The sequence below is a fragment of the Epinephelus fuscoguttatus genome, linkage group LG7 (assembly GCF_011397635.1).
Source record: "Epinephelus fuscoguttatus linkage group LG7, E.fuscoguttatus.final_Chr_v1".
Lineage (NCBI taxonomy): Eukaryota > Metazoa > Chordata > Actinopteri > Perciformes > Serranidae > Epinephelus > Epinephelus fuscoguttatus.
The window spans coordinates 26,571,857-26,597,004 of NC_064758.1; the positions used below are offsets into that span (position 1 = coordinate 26,571,857).

A 25,148-nucleotide genomic window follows, 5' to 3' on the forward strand; every position below is an offset into this window, starting at 1 on the left:
CTACAAACACACTCTGTATAAAAGCCTATTTCTGAGCAGGCTTATACACACAACTGTAATGTAATTCTAAAACATAATTTGAGTTCACCATTCACACTATAAACTGCACACTGAGGAATAAAAAAGACATCTTTGAGTTGTCTGACTTTGGGTATGATGATAAAATGTATTCCCTAAAAACCAAGCTACCTTATTTCCTTTACAGCAATAACCCAGGATTTATAGGGCTAATGAGGCATTAGGTGCTAGTCTGCTCCATTAGAAGTGTTTGCTGATTGGTCGGATGACCTTTCTGAAACCGACCATCTGACAAGCACGCCCACGTCACCCAGTGATTGGCCAGGTGTGTAGACGTGAAAAAGAAAGCTGTATTTGTACCTCTCTCTCAAGAGCTTTTATTCTTTACAAAAACCTTCGGCACATCAATTTGTGTGAACAAATGAGTGCAATATCATGAATCCCTCCCAGGAGACACCGTCTGAAAATGTACTCCTTTATTTCCGCATTTGAAAGATTATCGTTTCACGCCCCTACATATGATGACTCGCTTTTCACTCCGCATGTGAGAGTGGCCATTTTGAACAGCTATCAAGGTTTCCGCATTCTGATGTGGATAAATGACACAAAGCGCAAACTAGTTCTTTCTAGCATAACCAAGCCCTTAGGCTGAGCTGAATTTCATTCTTGTGAGACTTTTGTTTGGTCTCCCAGCCCCTGTTCTTGCAACTCTCTTTCTTCAAAGAAAAAAAAAAATCACAGGCCATTTTCATGCCATACTCCCTATCTCAGACCTCTTACCCACAATCTTTCTGGGTCAATTCTTCTCTCATGGCTGACAGTATTGGGCTAGCTGGGTGTTGAGAGACCTGGGACAGGCTGCGTTGTGATTGATAGGCCTCCCACTCCCATAATATCCAACTGCAGGCGACACCAGCTCTGAAGGAGTGTAATGGAAAACCTGTGTTTTGTCCGCAAACTGACCCTTGTGATTCCGAAGAGAATGAATGCTCCTCACTGCACTTTGAAATCACACCCAGATGTCATCAGTGGTCTGGATGCAGGGGGCCCTGGCGTAATGGTCAGCATGCCCTTTTGTCTCATTCCTGGTGTTTACATCAAAGTGAAAATGTAAAAACTGGAAATAGATCGGCGCCTTGGGCGATAGTGTTCTCACTCAGACCTCAGTGCCCACAATGAAAGTTTTATTCTACACAGGGCATTAATTATGTAATATTTCATGTTCCACATTTGAAGAACTGAACTACCAAAGATGGATGACAGAGGATGTTTGCAGTTGTTTGGGGAATGCTAAACTGAGCACCCGGTGTTATTCTAATGAAAAAAATACATAAATTGAAGTAACACATTTCATGTTTTCTTCACCTGGTTAAGTTTCTAAAAGCTGTTTTTTAATCCCTCTCATTCACTGCCACATAATATGAATGGACACATTTTTGTTCCAAGCACCGCCTCATTGGAGTGCTCTCTCAGAGAAGCTTTTGAAGAGTTGCATCCCAAGAGTATGTTTCAAAAGAGCCCTCAATCAAAGCTGCATTGGCTCATCTGGACCCCCAACACATCCACATATCGGGGCTTTCAGCATTCCTTCTCTGAGCTGAAGAATCACATCGAACACACACAGACTACATTACGGGCCTTGCTAAGGAATAAAATATCTCCTCTTCAAAGTGAATCAAGTATTGTGATCCCTGCTGAACTAATCCGAGGCTGATTCTCCTTCCTTGCTTCTTGTTTGCGATTCTCAGCATATAGTTGATTAAAGGCAGACACACTCTCCATAGGATTGTCTGCAGCAACACTTGCCTGGCTAAACAGGCCTCAAGGAGACGAGTGTAACACATTTAAAGGATTTTCTACGCAGGGTTCCAAACAGTGATTTGTCTTCATGTATCACTGTGTTTTCCAGCGACAGCCAACAACAGCATCACTTTCTGCCCTGGCTTGGCCATCTCAGAAAGCCTGCATGCTTTAAATGCCACGTGCCGACTCTGATCACACTCTTGTTGGCATCCGGAATCCACTGACAGCAGACTATTTGCAGTATTTCTTCCCTGTGGTGATCGTCTGCACTGACAGTGAGGCCTGAGCGAGGCTTTATCCTCCAGAATGGAATGACAACCTGTGACCTTAACCACAGTCAGTGTCCATGAGGCATGACCAGACAGAGAGAATCATCTAGGTGCCCTGCCCTCCGTCCAAAATTATTCATTACTTCCGTTCCATCTAATGCGTCCTTTTTGGAAGGCCTTTTGCATCACCCCATCTGTGTCTGACTGGTAGCTGTGGTGCCCCATGATACACCCCGCTGGAGGGTCCTGACACCCTTTTGGAGCAGCTGCTCAAATTTATTCCTCTCTGGCTGTTGTCAATTTAGAGTCATTGCTGCTTGCATTTACTTCAGCTAAGAGAGCAGCCATCATTTATCAGTCTATCTTAGAAACCAGCGCAGATCAGAGCGTGGAAATCATCTTACAATAGGGTTCAAGTGTAATTCATGAAACATTTGTATCTCGCTGATCACAGCGTAGCAGTGATGGGGTGCTGATAAATGTGGCTGAAAACAACTGCCATTTACATATCCTGCCCCATTATATTCTTGGTTTAGAGGCCTTGCTCCTAAACTTTACAACATGGGGAGATATAATACGGCCAAGAGAAGAAACTAGCCTATTCATATTAGTAATGTAGACTATATTCAACAGGTGGCAAAGGAGACACAGACATGTGTCTGAGCTGGATATTGGTAAAGATTTAATCACCTCGGCTACTTGTATTTAAATAATGACGCTGTTGCAGGATTAATTCGTTTCTTTTTAATGATATATATTTTTATGATATTTACATGCTTTGATGATAATGGCCCATTTATGCTCCCTTTACGTACGAAAATGTATACGTCCGTTTCAAGCGATGTTACCGTCACTGCCCACATACTTCCATGGGTCTTTTACGTTGGCATGGATGTTAACCAATATATCCACCAGGGGGCAGCCCAGAGTCAAAAGTTTATGACAACAACAAACTCGGGCGGGTGGGCTCCGCGGGGAGGGAGGCCTCCATGTTTGAGACGGGAGCAGGCGGCGGGAGGTTGGACGCTCTCAGAGATGGGAGAGGGAGAAATATAACAAAATAAGATGAAATAGGAAAAGCTGTAAGCTTTATGGAAACGTGCAGAAATATGGACGAAATGAACACGGAGCACGGACAGAAGGCTCCGTCCATATCCGGAACTGTATTTAACGTTGAGCATAAATAGGCCTTAAGACGTACCTTTTTTCTTTGGCTTTTAATGTGAGCTGATCTTTGACATCTTGACTAACTTTTGTTAGTTTCTTTTATGCTTGTGAAACACTTTGGTCAACTCTGGTTGTTTTTAAATGTGCTATATAAATAAATTTGACCTTGACCTTGACCTTTGGTTTGTCAGTGCATGTCCATATGGTGACTATAGTTTTTTAAAGTGATTAATATGTGTCTGCAAATACTTAGATGCCAGTCAGAATACGGTCTAATAACAATTCTCCAACTCAGCCAGATTTACTATGCTGCGCTGCGAGTCCATGCTGACTCATTTTGATCGTAGCCTCTGCTCACGTCTGCAGTGATAAATGTGGAGCTTTGCGTAGAAATGACCGTACGCCCAGTTTTCTGCCTTACATTTATTTCATAAATGAGGGCCATTGAGCCCTGTTGGTCACCACAAACTGTATGCTTGACTAAGTTTGTCCCTTCAGAGTGTCTTTTGCACCCAGGTGAGCATCGTGGTCATAAGCGGTTAGGATTAGAGCAAAGAGGTCACTAATGCTGGCCAATCTCAGATTTTGTTAGAGATTAAAGTGGTAAATTTATGGGAAAAAAGCTTACAAATGTACTTCCTGAAAGCCAGGTGACGCAGTCCACAGAGGAAGTAAGATGTGGTGGATGAATGGGTTGGAACTTTTACACAGGAGACTGCGGGTTGAGTCCTGTGAGAGTCAGTGTTTCCATATTATTTTCAGACTTAGCTGACTTATTAGTCTCCTTTTTAGGGTGTATAAAGCTGGCGAATGCACACTGTCTACATAAATTTTAGCAGACTAGCTAAATAGACCCATTTGTGTTACCATTATCATCATTTCAACTTTTTAGGATGGCCAGGAATATAAATGCAGGTGTAAATAGCCACATCGGCTATTCCACTCCAGGTGGAGATAGCAGTGTTGGCTTTGGACATCTGGGTGCAAATAGCATCTGCTGTGCAAGTTTCAGTGCACATACACCTGGAGTTTCCTCGTCCTGGGACCATAGAGTTGTAATATGTAACTCTTGTTTGTGGTTGTGCAATCTTCATTTCTTTGGAAACAGAGCCACTTAGTGTGACCAGATCCCAACAAACAAAATGTGGGACAAAGAGCTTGTTTGAATTAACTCAATAAATGTCACAAATAGCTCTCTGATAGTGCCCCTTTGATGTGGCTGTGTTTAGTTTTCTTTGTGTGTAGTTCCCATCATATCCCGCCTGAATCTGCATAGCTTGTGACTTCGTGGTGACTCGCGATTTTCCCCGTTGGCTGTAGCGTCACAAAGACAGTGACAGGTTAACCTGCACTTGACCCATGTGCGTGCAGTTTGATAGACATCAGGCATAGCCCCGTGATGACAGCCTTCCCTGCTTTCCTCACAGCCACTGGATAAAAGCCAGACTTTAGAAAAGTGTCTGTTCTGCAGTGGTTTGACTTTTGAAAACTAGAGCCGGTAAAAATGCAGGACATTGTCTCAATATGTAGGAATTCGAGACAAGGGATAGAAATGCTGTGCGGTCCTGCATAAAGCAGGAATCTCAGTCCCCTTAGAGCCACTGCTGTTCAGTTGTATCACATATAGTTTTTGTTTTACTCCTCCATTTTTGAGAGACAAATCTGTTTATCACATTATCCAATATGGTTTTCCAGCAATGAAAGGTTTAGTCAGGTGGTTTATTTTTACTCTTAAAGAGCATATTTTAAAGTATTTCTTTGACTTGAACATTGTGTTTAGACAGAAAGTCTTGACATCTTGAATCCCGCCATGATAATTCTTCAAGTCTTATCTGTCTGAAAGGTGCAGGCATTCAGAGTAAAAGAAAGGAGAGAGACAAGTGAAGGACATTGCGCAATAATGGTGTGATTTCATGATAAGAAAGACATTTTTCAATGCACAGCAGCAGAGTGTCATAAAGCTCCACTGGACCTGAGTATGTGAAACGTTAGGATATTAGACGCAAACAATGGTCTGCCATTCAAGAGAGACACAAAGGACCCCCCACAATAGAGATCCACAGATTAAACCTTTAAAGGAGCAGCGCTGCATGATGTTGTACAATTCTGCTGACACGCCAAAAAATAAATGTCAAAGTGATGTATTTGCATACAGGGACACTAACAGCAACTTTCAAAAGCAAGTCTGGAGGCTTTGAACCATGAGGCAGGCAGCTAGTTAGTAAGCACAAAACATTTTACCATTAAAGCCGCAGCATTAAAGCTGGGGACTTCAAAAGCTGTTGCGCTCTAGCTTGTCACTCTAATTGCCACTTTATCTAACCGGATCTCTTGACAGACTTAGAAAATGTCAGTTACCACCGCATTTAATTAGTTTTAACAAGAATACTGAGGGGAATCAAGTTTAATTAACTCCAGTGAATTATTCCAATGACTAGAGCTAATTTATAATTCACACAGCTATATTGTTTAGCTGTTGTCGTGTTATTTACCCATCTATAGGCCTGTTATGAAATTTGTTTATTAATATCGGCATGAAGCTGATTGAAGTTGACATTTGAGCATTATGTTGTAATTTCCTGTGGATTATTTATGATTACGAGCAAAGAGCGTTCACAACACCCTTATTTTATAATTACACTGTATAATTGTAATCATCTACTTATTCATGTGGGAATAAAAAAGACAAGCGACCGGCCCTGGATCAGTTTCTATCATCAACACCAAAAATACTGCTGAATATTTAATCTGATACTGTGCAGTGTGGCACTGAAATTATTTCTATGTACGTTGTCTTCACAATTCATCAGCAGCATGAAACTATTCTACATAAACGCACACGCTTACACTTGACCTCACATGTCTTAGTGTACACCCTGTCCACCTTCAGCTCTTCTGCAAGATTCTGAGAGACCTCACTGTGTGATTATTATAACTGACCTAACCTGAAGAGATTTCAACATTGTATATTTTTGTAGGTGTTTGATGGTGTTTGTTTTTTTTTGCACTGTGTGCATGTACATTTGAATTTACATGTGACACAGCCCGAGGCATTTGTTCTGCAGGGGCATCACTCTGATGTTCCTGCTCCAGATGTCTCTGTTGGCCAGGATGAGCACAAATGTGTGTGTGTGCGTGTGTGTGTGTGTGTGTGTGTGTGTGTGTAGGTTTGTATGTTTGTGTGTGATTGTGTGTGTTCTCTCCAGAGAGCTTCACAGTGGGGGATGCCATGGTGCTATAGAGTGTGACGTAAATGCACAGTGTTGTCCAGGACCTGAAGCAATGCACTGTATTGTGAAAGGTCATATGTGTGTGTGTGTGTGTGTGTGTGTTGTGTGTGTCTGCAAAGGTCTTTTCCTACATTTTGGCAAAGATGTGTTGATTACAACCATAAGGGTCATAAGCTGTAAAATTTCATTTATAGTGACACGTTACTGCAGACCCACACTTCGAATGATACAATACACTGTGTATTAAAACATGACTTTATTTATGCAACGGAAGGGTCATGTGACAAACAAAAGCGATGTTTACTCATCAGAATTCACTGTGTCTATCCTCATACAACATTTGCAAAGCTGAGTTTTAAAGTATTTTAAATCATACTTTACTTGCTTGCAGTCTTCTAGTGCCTGGATATTGCCTGCAAATTGCTGCACATCTTGTCATGTTACCACCACCTGTAGTTTTGTGGAATAGTGTGAAACCATTAGCAGGACTGTGTACCATGTAAGGGCTCATTTATACTCCCTTTACAGATAAAAATAGATCTGTTCACAAACTTCCATGCATCCTTTATGCTGACATAAATACATCAAATAGATGGTACTAGAGGACAGAGTCTGACAACAAAGTTCCTGACAACAACAAATATGGTGATGCTGGAGGAGGTCTTAATAATGTACCTTTTCAATGGAGATAGCAGTGTAGACAGCATTGATCTGTCAGGCCATTGAATACATCCCAACATGTGAATGGGAATTCTTATCAGCCCATTACTGATTCATCTGTCCTGCCATTTTTAACATGTTTTTATCTTGCTCTACTGTTGACGCTTTCAGAAATGTGCATAAATATGGTCAACATTTACCCAGAGTACAGACATTCCGTGTCAATATACGTATCTAATGTTAAGCATAAATGAGCCTTAAAGTTACAGTTGGTAACTTTTATGAAAGTAACTTTGTGTCACTATATTCTGAAAGTATATGAGACAGTCTCTGAAAGTGATAGTCCTCCTCTTCCTACTGCCTCTAATGGCATTTGCTAGACTCAGACTGCAGCCAGGGAAGTCTCTAACGCAGCCAAGGGGTCTCTCACACAGCTGTCAATCATGTCAGCTTGTGAAATGCGGTCAAACTGTCAAACTAAGCAGCGCTGATCAAATATGAATCAAGATTCTTTTTCTGCATTGCCTATTTCTCACCTCAAATGTTTTCTTAAACACACTTTAGTGCACTGTTTGGGAACTGCCCATTGGTCCCACAGCCCATTGGTCCGACATCCCATTGTTCCAACCATATTAAACTCATTGTTCCGAAGTCCTGCTGTTCTGAAATCATCATGATGCCCTGTGGTTAAGGTCTGGTTAGGTTTAGGCACAAAAACCACTTGGTTAGGGTTAGGGTTAGGAAAAGATCATGGTGTGGGTTAAAATGAAAAAGAAAGTGACAAACACATAAGCCGTGAGCCTGCTTCGCCTCAAGCCTTTCCCAGCTGACCCAGAGCCGGTCATGGCGCACCATCAAGGTAGAAATACGCCCACTGGGAGCCATTCAGCACCGCGGACCGTCGGACTAATGGGCTGTCGGACCAATGACATGGACCCCACTGTTTAGCTGTAAAATGATAAAGTCAGTCAGACGGTGCCTGGTCTCCAATCAATTGCATCCAACATGAGGGCTAGGTACAAACTCTCTCATGCTACAGCTAAAAAGTACATTAGAATATGTTCCTGAAAACATTTCAGATGCAGGAACAGAATGTTGATGCATATTTGATCAGTGCTGCCAAGTATGACCATTTGACCACAGTTTATGAGCAGTGACTGACGCCTGTGTTAGTGGCTCCTTAGTGGCTCTGATTGGTTGTTTTCATTTACATGCAGTATTGCCATCAGAGAATGCTACAAGGCAATATACCAACTGTAGCTTTTACCCACATGTATACTCGTGTGTGCGTACAACATAAACAAAATGGAGACCTACTCGTAGACACAGAGCTCAATAGCACAGCTAGAAGTCAAAAACATCATAGGGAACCTTTAACATATGAGTGTTTAGTACTTGCACAAATGCCCTTGAATACTTTGATATTTTAATGCATTCCAAATAATATGTAATCAAAAAAGATCCTGTTGAGTCAACAGTCCAGTCTGCAGCTCTGTGAAGCTTTCAGCAGCTTTTAGTGCACTGTTTGTGTTGACCACAAGCTGAACCTTTCATTTCCGCATGTTAGGAGTTCAGAAAAATATGATTGTGTTTGGTGTTTTTGAAAGGATTGTGGTCAGATTTTCCATTGTGATTTCACTTTTATAAACTACCTGTGTTTTGTATGAATGACGTGTTTTGAGAGAAAGGAAGACTTTAGGTGGACTCTGAATGAAATTGTCTGTTTTTGTGCGACTTTTAATATATTCAAAGTTTTGGAGAATTTCTTTTTTCCTTATTGGTTAGTTGACAAGCTCCCCTGTCAGTTGCTGTTAGTGAAACCAGACACATTTCAGTCTCATATCTGTTTTGTTTATTAGATTCATGACTCTGCTGGGGTTCCTTCTAATGTTTCCGCGTCCTCATGTGACTCTAAACATCTTGTGCTTTACAACGCGACTATCCTCAGCAACAATGAATGCACAGAACCGTGGAGAAAACGAGGCGAGCACTCTGAATGAGTTTCCTGCAGAAAATTCACCTGGGAAACTGAGAAAGGACGTCATTGGTTGAGTCAGACATCTAAACCCTGAGAGAGAATTAACACTTGTACACTTAAATTCTCTAGTCTAAACCTACTGTCATCTTATAATAATCCTTAAAATACCATTGACCTAATTTGAATGGACACACTTCTGGGAAACATTGAAGTTTTAAGCCCTTAATCTTTCCTAAATCCCCTTCATTACAATGGTGTATCTATATACAGTTTGCAGTGCTTTATCTGTGTTGATAAAGCACCAAGTCGTGATGTCTGTGAGTGTAAATGCCTTTCCCCTGGGCTGTGATTAGTTTACTCCCCTTTAGACCTTCAGACAAAACTTTATTACAGTTTAATTTTTGACCAGGGCCCTGCCAGATGAGAGCTCTTGGGCAGCCAAGGATGCTGCTGCTGTCTCAGGGGGGCTACAGGCAGTATTGAGTCTCAACACAGTGAGCTAAGTCTGGAAGAACCAAGGGGGTCTGGGTGCAATCCTCCCCAGTATAAAGCAATGATAATGGTGGAATCTCCAGGGGAGGAATGCAGTCGCTTCGCGATCAACCTCTCCAGTGTATGGGCCAGTGAAATTGACACCAACCCACGAGGTACAAGCCCAGTCACATGGGGAAACGTGTTCACCTTGAGAGTTGACAGGATGGGACAGAACAGAACTTTCCCCTGCATTAAAGCTGCTGCAGTGTAACTCAGCTGCAGTAAATCCACTCTCTGCTTTGCACAGTCAAGATATTTTCTATTCCTGTCAAGCTAAAATCAGATGATTATTTTACTGAATAACATATTCCAAGATTTACTGTAAGGCACCAGCGGGTCCAAAGTGTAGACCAGATGAAATATTTTCTTACTAGCTTAAATTTTTTTGAGGTAAAAGTTTATGGACTTAAATCTTCATCTGTAACTTCAGCTAAAATGCAGTTGGATTTACATTTGTCTTCCGTCCAGATACAAGTCAAATCAGTTTATTTATATAGCACATTTAAAAACAACCACAGTTGGCCATAGAGCTGTCCAAAATAAAGGAATGACACACAAATATAAAGCAATATAACATGTACACAAATATAAAACAGAATAAAACAATTACATACGTAAAAAGTTGATAAAATACTGAAATAGTAAAAGCACTACAAACAACCAAAGGTCATTGAAACCATGTATGTCTTAAGATTTGCCTTAAAAATGTCAATGGAGGGAGAGCATTTGATTGATAGCGGAAGGCTATTCCAGAGCTTTGGAGCAGCTACTGCAAAGGCACGATCTCCCTTACCTACCAGCCTGGATCACGGGACAATTAAAAGACATTTCTCTGAAGATCTAAAAGGTCGAGAGTTGGAGTAGGGGCAGGGAAGTTCAGCAATGTACAGCGGTGCCAGCCCATGTATGGCTTTAAAAACAAATAAAAGAACCTAATAATCAAGCCTGTATTTGACAGGTGGCCAGTGCAGGGATGCTAGCGCCGGTGTAAGACTACAATGAGATGATCACATTGCTCCGTCGAAGCAGTTGATTGTTAACACCATGATAAGCCAATAGTATGTCAGACTTGTGAATGTGCATGTCAATCGCTGAAAAGTGAAGCCAGTGCAGAAGTGCCTCAAATTTGCATTATTTCTGATGGCCAGCAGGGGGCGACTCTACTAGCTGCAAAAAGTCTAACAGTATGCTAAGATTTTCCTTATGAGTTTATGGTCTTGAGTCCAAAACACACCGCCGGTGTCACACGACGGCGGTGTCATTGACGCAAGTCAAGTGCTGCCCCCAGCACACACAGAAAGCGTCGCTCTGCGGGGCATCAACCGGAATTCTATTGCATACTCCACTCCGCAAGGTGGCGGTAATGTGACTAGCTGGTTGCCAACCGCCAATTGAAACAAAAGAAGAAGACGCAGGAAGATAAAGAAAACACACAACGCAAGACTTTCTCTACCTCAACACTCAATCACTCCGCATCCATTGCTACTTTTAATCAATGATGCTCAAATATACAACAACCAATAACAGCGGCATTTAAACAAACGATGCCAATGGTGCCAAAGTTCCTATTCTCTGCTCTTCAACAGAGCTGCTACTACGGGAGCTGGGAAGTACAAAATAGGCTTTTCTCTGAAAAAGGAGGGCTTTTTCAAGGGCGGCGACGCTGGAAAATAGGACAATAGCGAGAAGTCAAGTCATCACTCGTCGACACCCACACACCCGCCGGTGTGGGTTTGTAAATAGAGAATAATGGGGGCATCTGTTTTGATGCATGTCATATGGCACCGGTGTGTTTTGGCCTTTAGTCACTAATTTCAAGTTTTCTTCAATGATTTTCATTCCACTCACAAACAGGGTATAAGCGAGATGACCCTGATACTATGTGACGTCACGTTAGTAGTAATGTAGTTTTTATAGCCTAGTGGGGAAGGGGTGATGTTAAGGATGGCACTAGTGCATCATTGGGTATAATTTCAGTCATGCCCAAAAATCCTGGACACTAACACACTGAAAAACCAGTATAATGGTTTCAACGTAGTGTTTTCTGACATGTATAATGTGTTTAGAAAGAAACCACTGATTTCGTTTTTCCCGTATTTTAACATCCTTCACTTGTATTAGAGTAATATTTGACTAGGAGTATCTATAGCCTACTTTGACTCAATAAGTAATGGAACTGTTTACTTTGTGTACCATTGTTTAAACCCAATACATCTCTGAAATGACGAGGAACATTCTACAGATAAATGTACATGTTTTATTTTCTTTATCAATAAGTGTTCACTTAATATGAAACAAAACATCGCCGAAGGACATTAAAAGTTTTTTTATGTTAATTCATGAATATTTCAGTTTCGTTAGCCTTTTAGATTGAATATCTAATTAAATCTCTTTGCCTCTGGGGGAATATACACAATGATTGTGCAATTAATTTGATACATAAAGGCAATGAGTTGATAATCTAAGAGCACACCCACTGAAACAGCTTGTGATCAACACTCATTCTTGTATATTTACATTGAGATGCCAGTGAGGGGTGCAGGATTTGAAAGAAAAGGCTACAGCTAGACGCCTCGATAAAACATTCATGTGACAGCAGCAATGAATAAAACATATAAGAATGATCCAGGGGTCAAGCAAGCAGTAAATGTGGGCGTAGCTATGTGTCATAAGATGTAAATATTGTTAAGAGAGAGACGTTTCGCTGCCTGGCTCAGACTGGCCAAGATTCTTTAGCTGCCTGCCAGGGAGAACAAACACAGCAGCCCTAGTTCTCTGTGGGAGAAACCAACCTGCGCTGTGATTCTTTATCATAAGAGTCATTCATTATGCATGCATTCAGCTTTGAATATGGCAGCCCTTAATAAATGATACTCCCATTGCTAGGCATAGATAGCCGTAAAGCAACAGAAGCTCGAAGAGACAGACAGCCAGGTGGTGGAAGATGATGATGAGGTTGAAAATGAAGAATAAGAAAAGTTTATGAGTCTTTATGAGTCAGTGATTCAGTTCACTGCTTATAAATTGTGTAACAAGATACAGTTTGATGCCAGGAGCATTTAAAGTACCCTTTAAAATTGTGTTCCCCGGAGAGAAATACAATTAAATATTTTGGGACGTGGCTCAACATTTCTTTTATTTACTCTTACAGAAGTTTGGATGATAAATATTACTCCAAAAGAAAACAGTACCCAGACTCTGCCTGAGAAGTAAATCCAGTCTGTTTCAGACTTGGATCAGTAATATCACTCTGATGGGAGTGTTCATCTGTGACAAACTGCCTGACGGAGAGCAAATACTTTGTTGAGTAACATTTTAAATTGAGGCTGCCAAGCTTCTATTTGTCACTAAAGAAACTTTATGTTTTGTTTGTAGTACCATTTCCATACAGTAGAGGGTACCATGCCATTGGTCTGACGATCCATTAGTCTAAAATCCCATTAGTCCAAAAAATGTCTCATTGGACCAAAAGCCCATTTGTCTGCCAGTCCTTTATCCTAAAAACACCCACTGGTCCGAAGGCCCATTGATCTGAAAACACACTCCCTTTATTACAAAAAAGAAAAAGATTATTATTACATACCATGTAGTCACTTACAGCTAGGGATGGGTATCGAAACCTGGTACTAAATCAGCCATCCATCCATCCATCCATCCATCCATCCATCCATCCATCCATCTATTTTCATCCACTTATCCGGGGCTGGGTTGCAGGGGCAGCAGGCTGAGCAAAGCACTCCAGACATCCCTCTCCCCAGCAACGCTTTCCAGCTCCTCCTGGTGGGCTCCAAGGCGTTCCCAGGCCAGACGAGATATGTAATCCCTCCAGCTTGTTCTGGGCCTACCCCAGGGCCTCCTACCAGTGGGATGTGCCTGGGACACCTCCAGCGGGAGGCATCCTGATCAGATGCCTGAACCACCTCAACTGACCCCTTTTGACATGAAGGAGCAGCGGCTCTACTCCGAGCTTCCTTCAGATGTCCGAGCTCCTTACCCTATCTCTAAGGCTGAGCCCAGCCACCCCATGGAGGAAACTCATTTCAGCCGCTTGTATCCACAATCTCATTCTTTCACTACCCAGAGTCCACAACCATAGGTGAGGGCTGGGACGAAGATGGACCAGTAAATCGAAAGCTTTGCTTTCCGACTCAGCTCCCCCTTTACTACGAGTGACTAAATTAGCCCCGGGGCCAAATTATCAGAGACTGTAGTACTGATAAGCTCTAATGTTATTGGTTCTTTTATCGGTACTTTTACATATTTTGCTTTAATTCATTATCATCCTGCAGCCTCTCACCTGCGGTCTGTGCCGAGGCTGACCTCCTCCACATACTTATACACACACCACGGTGGAAATGAAGTGAAGATAACTCAAAAATTACTCGAGTTAATGGCAACTACACTTCTTATTTTAAGTGAATTTAAACCTTAACGAGTAAGAAGCCAGTACTTTGTCAATACATGTGTTCAGCAAGCATGAACATGTACATATGCAGACAGCGATATTCAGCATGCTCCATCCGCAGTCTTTCATCCATCGCCACGAACGTTATGTTTTACACAAGGACAGCACGCTATCGGCTAATAGTGAATTGTTACCAAGAAGCTCAAATGACAGCTGTCCATATGTAGACTAACTTCGCCCCTCCTCTGCTTACAGCTTACTTACTTACATCCCTTGTTACAGCTAACTATTGTATGTAAACTTGCCACCGTAGGGACAGTGGCTACCTTCAAAACAAGCCATGACTTAACCATGCTCTCTAGCACTACACCCCTGCTTATACAACTTATACTACTTTCACTGCTTAGTATAGTAATAATAAAAATAATGTTATGTCTATGTTACAAAGTACAATCACATGATTCTTGTGATACTGAGAATAATGATTTTATTGAAAAGTTGTGTAACAAACCACCAGAAGAGTTCTTGCTTCATAGTTACACTTTGATGACATCCACATGTCTTTTATAGCACAATTTCAGAACATTCAGCCTCTTTGTTCATGAACTGTGACGAAAGCTCAATATTCATGTGAAAACGAGAACGGAGTGATCAATGTGGCTCAAGGCTTTGAAGGGAGCAAAGCAGCAACCTCCCTCCCCTTTCCCTCTTCCTCTCCCTCTGTCTCTGTTCCCTCTTTCATTCCTGCCGAACCCAACAAACCGCATAATTTATCACGCCTTTACTATACAAGACCACATGAGTGCATGAATATTTTCTCTTTCGCACACACACAAGCATGATGCAATCTATTTCACTGTTGTGTCTGCATGCATTCGGGGGCTGTGTGTGGATGAGCACTGATAAGTAACTGTGTTTAGCAGGCCAGAGTTTCATGCTGGAGTCATGATGCCACTGGAAAAGTCTTGGGATTTGACCCACATGCAATTACCTTAAAGTCGATGTAGAGAAGACCGCATTAATTATGAGCCTGGGTGTACAAAGATGGACACGGGTGCATAAACAGGAACACTGTAGGAACACAGGCTCACAAAAGCTCTCTCTGTTCTCTCACACACATTTGCTCTTCTCATTTTCATGCTGCAGATTAGACGTGTTGGCTCGCTTGTTGACAGGAGGGCACCGTGTCCCTGATAGCAGCCGCTTGCAGTATTTCCAGTGAATCCTCCTATTTTCCGTTGAACCGCTGACACTCTGCTTGGATTACCTCACGCTCCTCCACTGAAAGCGCTGCTGGAAGTGATTGCCCTGTGATTGTTGTGTAATTTTCCAGGGAATGGCTGGAAAGGAAGACTGCATTTGCAAGGACAGTCATTATAATAGTGATATCCATAAGCTTCCTGAAAAGATATAAAAGAAAAAGTCTAAAACTCTTTCATATTCCTAAATAATCCTTTAGATGGGGAAGGATTTTAACACATTATACTCTGACTCTACGTTCAAATGTGGCAACTACTATAAAATGTAAAGACAGTCCATGAATCATGTGGATTATACTTCTTTAACTGAACAGGGCCCTTATGTGTTGAGCCTCTATACACTGGCATTAAGATTTCTTTGTCTACCTCTCTTTGCTGTACTGTGGGAATGCTAATATTCACAGAGAGACTGCTAAACCACAAGCCTCACATTCAGTGGGAACAGCCTTCACCACGAGAACCAATCAAGAGGGAAGATATCACTGTCTTAAAATAGGCTTTGGTGGGAAAAGTGTGTGGGGATAAATTCAACCAAAATAGCTCGCTCCTCGAGCAGCATCATGTGCTGAAGGAAGGAGAAGTGCTACAAGCTGCTTTGAGAACAAAGATGAAATTGGGGAGGAATTGCTGTAAGGAGGGAAAAAAAGTGTTAACTTTGAAAATGTGGTGTCATGAGACTGATGGCTCTCTAGAGATACAGAGGGCTAGTAGGACTGGTGTTGATGCAGCCCATGAATAAGAAATTAGGCCCAGACGTCCAGTGGGTAGCTGAGCGCTATCCCACAGAGCTACCCAGGTCTGATCCCAAGGGAGGTTTGTCTCATTCATCATTAACTGCAGCTTAAGGTGAATGAAAGAAGAGAGACCAGAGAGACGGAGGGAGGCTGAGACTGTGCAGGAGAGGAAAGGTGACAGATGAAGGCAGGATTGGAGGAAGATTGTTGAGGGGTTTGGGAAACAGATCAAGCTGAGAGAGCATGATGATGTGGAGGATAAAAAATACCAAGATCTGAAAGGAAGACTGAAAGGGAATCATAAATTAAAGGGTGGAAAGAGGAAAATATATTCAGGAATGTGAGGGATGAACAGGAGGAAGGAGGTAGAAGGTGAGGGTGGATGGTTAGGGTGGAGGAGGCGATATCTCCTTTGTTAATCTGACTGATATTCCTGAACACATCAATACATGCAATCACACATACACAGTGACATATCCTCACTTTACCTTGAGTATGATGATGTGCTTAGCTCTGATTTGCATATGTCTTATCATTACTGTGATTGCAAGAACAGAATGAATAATTACACATAATAGTTTGCATATAGGTCAGTGTTAATAGTTTTTCCATATCAGCAGGAGCAGCAGGTCACATTTATTAGCTAATGAGACACTTGAGGTGAGGCAGAGACTCATCAGATCATACTTAACATATAGTATGCTGTTATTAAAACCAGTGACTCCCATTCTTAAGGGTTGGGACTCTGACATAGGGCCACAAGATGAAACAAAAATCAGCTACAGTTTAATCTCCTCAGGTCTTTAGAATATGTTTGATTGGATGATTGGGCCTGAGAAAGGAAAAGGAGTCAGCTAATAGACGTTTACTTTGCTTAAAAATCCCTGATATGTGGCCTCAAATCTTAAATTTATCTTTATATTTCCTACGTCCAAAGTTAAAGTTCATGGACATACAGAGGTGTCTGCTGCACCCATTATTTGGTCCACCTCAGTCTTGTTTGATCAGATTTGATTGGAGTGGCCTGACGTCAATGCAAACAACCCACCAACTGCTGTGAGACTTGAATTCAAAGATTCCAACTCTGGCACAAAAGAGTGGATTCATGTTAAATCAACAGCCCCTAAAGAAGCTGATTAAGACTAGACCATCTTACAATGGGATCACTCCAGCCACGACGCAATGATTCATGACTTAATACAAATGTGTACCAGTGCTGTAGAGTGGGTTCCTACCACCCTACTGCCCTTGCTCTAGCAACACCCATCTTCAAATTCAACCTTTATTTTTGATCTCAACTGAGATCTACTACTATGCTGCCTCGTAATGTTAGCTGGTTAGCTAGGTAGCTAGCTAGCTAGCAGAAGTCCCCTGTTGTCTGTTGTTCATCAAACGAAGCAGGATGAATGCGGTAAACGCGATCGGTAGGAATGAGACTCCACTGTAGATGCCGGTTGGAAATGTAGATGGCTCGCAGCTTCCTGTTTAAAATAGTTACATATGTATGAACGTAAGTGGCGCGGTGACGTAGTGAGTGTTCCAATTCCTAGGGAAAGATTTCCACCCCTACCCCTGGTTGCTTCATTTTGAGGGCCAGTGGGTAGTGGGCAAGGGCTAGGGGTAGGGCCAAGGGCTAAGGGGTAGTGGACAAGGGGGGGTATTGGGATTGGGCCCTGGTTCCTGGTTCAATCCCAGGAGGGAGCCCTTCTGTGCGGAGTTCTGTGAATGGTCTACCCACCCCTACCCCTGGTTGCTTCATTTTGAGGGCCAGTGGGTAGTGGGCAAGGGCTAGGGGTAGGGCCAAGGGCTAAGGGGTAGTGGACAAGGGGGGGTATTGGGATTGGGCCCTGGTTCCTGGTTCAATCCCAGGAGGGAGCCCTTCTGTGCGGAGTTCTGTGAATGGTCTACCCTGCCATTGTTGGGATAGGCTCCAGTCCCCCCGCAACCCTCATGATGATAAGCGGTTACGAAAATGGATGGATGGCTGTCCGTCCACAGCCAGACATATTAACACCTGGCAATGTACTCAAAATGCTCCCACTACCGCACAGTTGGTGTCACCAGGACCTCATTTCACCATTAAAACATGCACATACACAGACTCACAAGGTGAAAACAATACCAGCATCATTGTGGCTTGTAAAAATGGGGTTTCAGGGCCTTTAAGAGGCCATAAGCCAAAAGAGGTTAACTAAACCAGTTATTTTACCATCACTTTAAAGGTATAGTACATAGAAATTGATGGTTACTGCTTATAAACATCACCAGTGAAAGTGAAAATGAAAGCCAACCCCAGATTCTCTCTCATTTTGGAACGAGCTTTATCAGCTTGGCGTTTTGCCTTGCTATATTTGTGTTTTTTCAATGCAGTGTCCATGATATCAATAGTTACCTGTTTTGCATACTGTCCCATAAACGTCCCAAACATAGCAAAATAAGAAGAACATAAGAAAATACAGGCAGAGTATCTGCAAATAAATCCACCATCACGCCACCATTCTAGTAAGTCATAGGTGATGATTGAGAGGGGACACTTCCAAATGAGCTTTTTTTTTTCCTTTTCAGTACAATCCTGCATAGAACACCTTCAATAATGTATTTTTCTCCCACAGCAAAAAAAAAATGCCTCATTTTATTCTATTATTCTTCTTCTCAGTCTGTCAGTCTGTAGTTAATTGATGGGTTCATCTGAAATGGAATAGCAAGCTGTCGGCAGCCACCAGCTGTGGACTGACATGCTTGGTCAGCCAGTGTTCAGTTGTAGCTCGAACACTTCCTCCTCCTCTCTGTGTGTCTTTTTTCCATCTTTTCCATCTCTCTTTCTCTTTTTCTGTCTCCCCCTCTGTTTTGACACAAAGCTTGGCTAAATCAACAAACTATGACAGCTCCAGTGAAATCAGCCTCTGAGTAAACAGCAGTTTCTGCTTAGATGGGCTGCCTGTTATCGATTTACTATGAAATGGGAATTCAGAGCATATACATATATATATACATGTGCTGTTGAGGGACCTAATTAATTCCCCATTCTGATGAGTTCCCCAGAATGCATAGCTGTCTTGGCAGATTGCTTGTGTTGCTGTTGTCTGTCTCTCCGAGGATTTCCATGTAGAATCTATTACTCGTGCCAACAGCAAAGATGTAGAGGAAAGTGATTTACACAATATATGATGTACAGCAGGCTAAGAAGACAGCCATGGTTGTATTCTAGAAGCGGTCACACTCTACAGTATTGGAGCTGTTCATGCAGGTGTTCAAACGTTAAGAGAATTTATTCAGTTTGAACATTTCGACTCACTTGAAAGGGGAGCGTGTGTGTGTGTGTGTGTGTGTGTGTGTGTGTGTGATTTCATAAAAGAACACTGATGCATTGTTTGACAGAACCTTTGATGTTGTAGAGCAACATATCCTCATACAACGGTTTATCTAACGAATTAGTCCCCCATAAATGACATTCTATCTCCCACAGGCTCCGCCCACTACTGGACTCTATGGGTAATATTACATCTCCAATCACGAGCATGTGTTCACACAATTAATTTGAATAAACACAGCTGTGCCTACCTGAATAGATGCAGAACCCAAAGTATATAAGAGGTGGCTCACCCAACATCAAACATTCTTTCCGCTTCGGCAGTGGCAATTGCATGCTAAACAAGCTGTTTGGGTGATTTTGTGATGGTGTGGCCAGTAAGGTCCGATTCAAGATGGCTTTGTGAGTGCATCTCCCAAGCCTACAGGCAGGCGGACAGGGACCCTCCCACTGTGGTCCTCATACACTCCACACATGGTGTAGCAGTGTGGGCGGACTTGTTCAGCGGGGTCAAGGACACATGTATGCGGTGGCTTGGTCTACACCCTGCTCGTTCATATGGTTCTATTTCTTGGAACGTCCGGATTCTGTGCTCACTGGAATGACACAGGACTGGTGAAAAGCAATGAGTGTATGTCATCTGTGTTGCACCAGGCTCCCCTCTGGGCTTGATACACCGACATGTTTCCATGTTCCTTGATGACCCATGAAATGTGGTGTGCAGGGTGTCTGTGCTTGTTTTTTGACCTCTGCAAGGTTAGGCCACAGCTCCACCCAGTTAGTTTGCTTACCAGCTGGGTTGATTGGGCCCCCCCACTACTCCACTGCAGTGGCCTAGTTTATAAAGAAGTAGGCAGGCTACAGCAACTAACCTTTGGCCGGTCAGGATCAGTGTGGCTGGGGCGTTCATTCATCAGGCTCCACCATCTGTACCCAGCCCAGTTGAGGGCGGTGCTGGTGTGAGATAGAATGAAGGTTACAATAGTGTAACCCTAGTTCTATCCGCATAGGCAGAGCCCTTTACCCTGGGGGTCCTGTTGCTCCTACGATGCTCAATGAAGAGGGGGTAGGATTTTTGACGAGTCACCTCATATATACTGTGGGTTCCACACGTATTCAGATCCTGATTGGCTGACTATGTTTATTCAGATTCAGTTTGTGAATGCGTGGTTGTGATTGGAGGAGTAGTGTTACCCACTGAGTCCAGTAGGGGGATTGAGCCATGCTAACAGATGTAAAGTTAGGCAAGTAAAGTTACTTTGGTTAGGTTTAGGAAAAGACACATGGGGATGACGTACCTTAAAATAACTCAAAGTGCACTTGCTTTCACACGGCTCCAAACACTGGTTTCCTGTGGGAAAGTCCTATGTTGTTTGACCCATGCACCACCCCAACCTGCCTCCTTACATGGACTTTTGGTCTTTATGCTACTTCCTTCTTTACTTCCTTCATTGCATTGGTCTCATGTTTCTAGCCCACCCAACTACGTGTTACACATGTGTTAGGAATCCTGGTGGATTACTTTTCTTAGGTATACATACAAACGATGCATTAGAAGAGCCTCTGCAGAGAAGGAGTGTGTCTGTTCTGCAGTTAAGGCAAATCAACTGATTATTAATCAACTCTGAATGTTCTAATCACTTGGACCGAGACGCTAATCACACTCCCTTCACTGACTTTGATGGTCTTTTCACTGCAGTCAGAGTGCTGTAGAAACCCGGTGAAGCAGACAGGTTTAAGAGGAACTGATGAAAACCAGATCAAATGTTTCCTTCACTCTCAACAGTCCTCTCTAAACTAATAGAGGGAGAGAGTGTTGGTGCTGATGTTTTTTTTTCTTAGATAGGGAAGTGGATCAGGTGCGTTTTGTAATTACTGTGTGAAGGGGCGATAATACACACACGGACACATACAGACACATGCAAACAAAGATACAGGCGCATAGACTGACACACAAACCCACACACACACACACACACACACACACACAAATGTGTCTAGCAGGTCAAGACACAGCTGTTTCATGGTCTGTAGCCCATTTTAGTTCTGAAAATACATATACCACAAATAGCTCACTGTCTGTGTCACTGGGTAAGAGCTTCTTTTTTTTTTAACAGAACTTCTTAATTTTTGCAGAAAGAGACAGAGGCGTAACTGCATTGAAAGCATCTGCCATTGCCATCATCAGTTTCCATCCACATGGTGAGGATCTAAGGCAGGGTGACACATCTTAATCATTGGCATAATGAATGGAGGATAAGCCCCTGTGAATTCCAGCCTTGGTGTGACAGAGGTGATCAATAACTCCATATCACAGCATCTCGTTAGGCTCCGCCTGGCCTGCCGAAGAGGAGGCGTCTTCCCACATAGCGCCTGATGCAAGTAACGCCATTGGGTTCGCTATCATTCACACAATTGCCTTCCATCCACATTCTTCATAAGGAACACTCTTATCTGACCTTTCAAGGAGCATAAATGAAACAAAATGATGAATGTGAGTGTTGTTAACTGCAAAAAACCTGTCACAAGAGTAATTCATGCATGATTGTTTTTGTCATTTGGACTGTGCTACGTTTGTGAAAGTTATACTCAGTTGTAGACGCTCCAGAGAGTGAGAGGCAGCAGTCCAGAATAACATAAAACTATTAACATTGCAATACTTTTTCTAACTCATTTAGACTTTTTTGTTCTTTGTGAGGTACTGAAGGTATGTGCTGCATTATTACTATAAAAAAGGCTTCCTGGAGGGCACTACTACTTGGCAGAATTGTCTGTTGTGTCCCTCCATCACACAGTTAATGTGGCGAAGCACTGAATCAGCAAACAGGAAAAATCCAAGGATGCTCGGTAGCAATGTTGAATCTTTTTTGATGCCTGTCTGATTTATGGTAATGAGGCTTCAGTGGAGCCTCCTGCATGCACTACACTCCTCTCTTTTCGGGTTTTGGACCAGAAGTGCATTTTCAGCAAGAACACAATGACAGCCCGGCAAACCAAAACCATATGCCACAGAGTAAATGAGATTACATCTCATTATAAATGGATTCATCTGCTTTGAATACAGTCCAGCTCTCCCCGCCTTGGGACTTTCCATTACCAAATTACTCTGAGGCATTGGGTGGACAGTACCACTGATGGACATTTATGGGGCTTTTTTACAGTCTGAATCATATGTTGCCTTTTCATCTGTTTTCCTAATTTGCACTCTTTCGGCGTACAGCGGATAAAACTTAATCAAAAAGGCTAATGCGTCTGTAAATTACCCTTCTTGAAACCACAGACCATTTCTATTTCATTTCATATAAGACTGGAGAAGGAAAACGTATTGAGATTTGTACTATTCATTTCACTGTTCAAATTGGATGTCAAATAAGTTTATAGAAAGTTCTGAATTATACAATGGATGTAATCAATTATGGAACAGATGTTAGATTAGCCAAGGCTGCCTGTCAGTTAGAAAGGAAAAAATGAATGAACTGAATCTCTAATAAGGTCATAGCTAATTGCTCACATGCTGATAAATTAAAAAAAAAACTGTCATTTTGCATTATACAGCAGGGATTAACAGATGCCATAAAATGATAGAAATAAAAGCTGTATGGGACGGTGGAGCAAAATACTGCAGTCTTAATCTGCAATTGCCACATTTTTGTAATACATTTTAAGTAAGATAAAATAATATAGTATTGCACTTTCCCTTTTCCAATCTCTCCAAGTGAATCAAGACCATTGATATTTACAAACATTTTGGCTTGATTCCCTTTTCTTGGTTTGACCCAAATCCACCTCACTAGACATCTTCCTCAGTGCTGGACTGTGAGCAAGGCTTTTTGTTTGTAAAATTGGAGCGAAGCCAGACAAAGGAGAGAAAGGAGGGGAAAAGAAATCACTGCTTAAAATTGGAGGCGGAGTGTGACATCAAAAAGAGGTTGGGGATAACAACAAGATAGGAGGAAACAGGACAGTGATGCCGATGACTAGAAGGGGGAAAAGAAGTTTTGGGAGAGGGAAGAAGAAAGATAGGATAGGTTCACCTTTTTTTCAATTCTATCTTACTGCAATATTCACATGGCCATTTAGATTTAAAGAGTTATTAGTTGCTGTAGGAGTCTGTGAGATTCTTCCTGAAGTGATTTCAATCTTAGTAACAAATCCACAGTCCTCTCTCTGTTCCAAAATGCATTCTAAAGTTAAGCTGAAGTTATAATGAGGGTTCAGCAGCAAATCAAGTGGATATCTTACAAACCTCCTAGCCTGGAAATCCAGACCCAAATCTAGAACGATTTAGGGTCTGGCTATGAGTAATGAAAATGGCCCAACTCGAGGGGCGGCACCAAGCATGCATTTGAAAATATCACTGCACGGAATTGGATAACACTACGACCAATCAGAACAATATGCAGGGTGACACTTAGCTACCAGTGGAGCTAACTGGTAGATTAGACTCTTGCCGTATCGACTGGCAAAACAGCAAAAACGTCCTTCTTGCTAAGGAAAGACTCGAGCGCCGTCTTCTGTTCCTCTTTTAGAGAAAAAGCCAAGTCTAACTCGTTCACTGTAGCGGCCAAAGCCGTTTCAAACAACTGGTGTTCATCCGTAGCCATCTTGCAATGTTTACTGACTGATTACGGACTTCGTTGTCGTAGCGCTGTCGCCATCTGTTTATCTCGCCTCTGGCCCGCCTATATCAGATACACTGATGTAACTGGTGCAGCTCGGCTCCAACGGCATGGGTAATGAGCATCATTACTGATTGCCAGAGTGACTCGCTGAGCAATTTCAAATTGTGCTCTCGCAAGAACTCTGGATTTCCAGGGTACAAACCTCCAGGCTTTTTTAGTGCAAAATTCCATCTTTGTGTTCCTGTGTGCAGATCAACAAGCAAACACTTGCCGCTTTGTGGCTCTTTGTGGCTGGTGTGAACAGGAGACTCAGTTAAAGGAATACGTCACCCCCCCAGATGACCATTTGTATATCAATTACTCATCCCATGTTATTCTCAATTTGAGAAGAAAACTTTGTTGTTCTGGCTTGCCTCCATGGTGAACGGAGAAAAATAAATGGAGAAAATTTTTCATGAACTGAAGTCATAGGGGTCCACATTTAAAAACAGCAAAACTATATCAAAGCATCTGTTTACAAACTCTCACGCAACCCGTGCAGTGTAATCCAAGTCTCATTTATCCAGTTGTATGCTCCGTTCTTCCCAAACAGACAGAAAGGAACTAGAAGTGAAACTCATCTATACCCTCTTCTAAGCCAGACTCCACTGACAACAGTCTTTTTACCTCACTGAACACAGGAGCTACAAGTCTTTTGCTTCCTTGACCTGTTAGTTGGTGTTATTATGTAACCTTGGTGTTGTAAAGGGTGCGTTTAGATTCACCAAAGTCGCACAATAAAAACAAAAGAACAAAAAAGCAAACTATCAATTGAGGCAGTGGTAGACCTGACGATAGTGTTGGAGTCACTGTAGACCTGCTCTGGACATTGGGTTGCTTATCTCTAGGGATTCACGGGTGGAGAAATATCTTGACTTGCTGACATGGAATAGGTAGCCTGCCTGCTAAAAGACTTTGATAAGGACTTGGACGACCACTGCATTCTTTAAATAGTAGCTTGCTCCCAATTGAGAGGACTTGGGTAAGAATATAATGTATAAGATTTAATGTATGTTTCATACCTACTGGGTGTCATCTCCCGTGTTGTTAGTTGTTTTGTTATGTGGTGTCTGGTCTTGAGTTTTCTTGTTAAACGTGTGTATAATGGAGATGGAGAACA

The 25,148-nt window shown here is 42.3% G+C and overlaps 1 long non-coding RNA gene across 1 annotated transcript in view; it reads right to left on the minus strand.

Annotated features, from left to right (window-relative positions):
• Positions 1 to 15,169, minus strand: part of LOC125891798 (uncharacterized) — a 33,934-nt gene extending 18,765 nt beyond the window's left edge. Inside the window, exon 1 of the long non-coding RNA XR_007449657.1 lies at positions 15,056 to 15,169. This is a non-coding gene — a long non-coding RNA (uncharacterized LOC125891798). The remainder of the gene's footprint in view (positions 1 to 15,055) is intronic.
• Between the last annotated feature and the right edge of the window lie 9,979 nt (positions 15,170 to 25,148).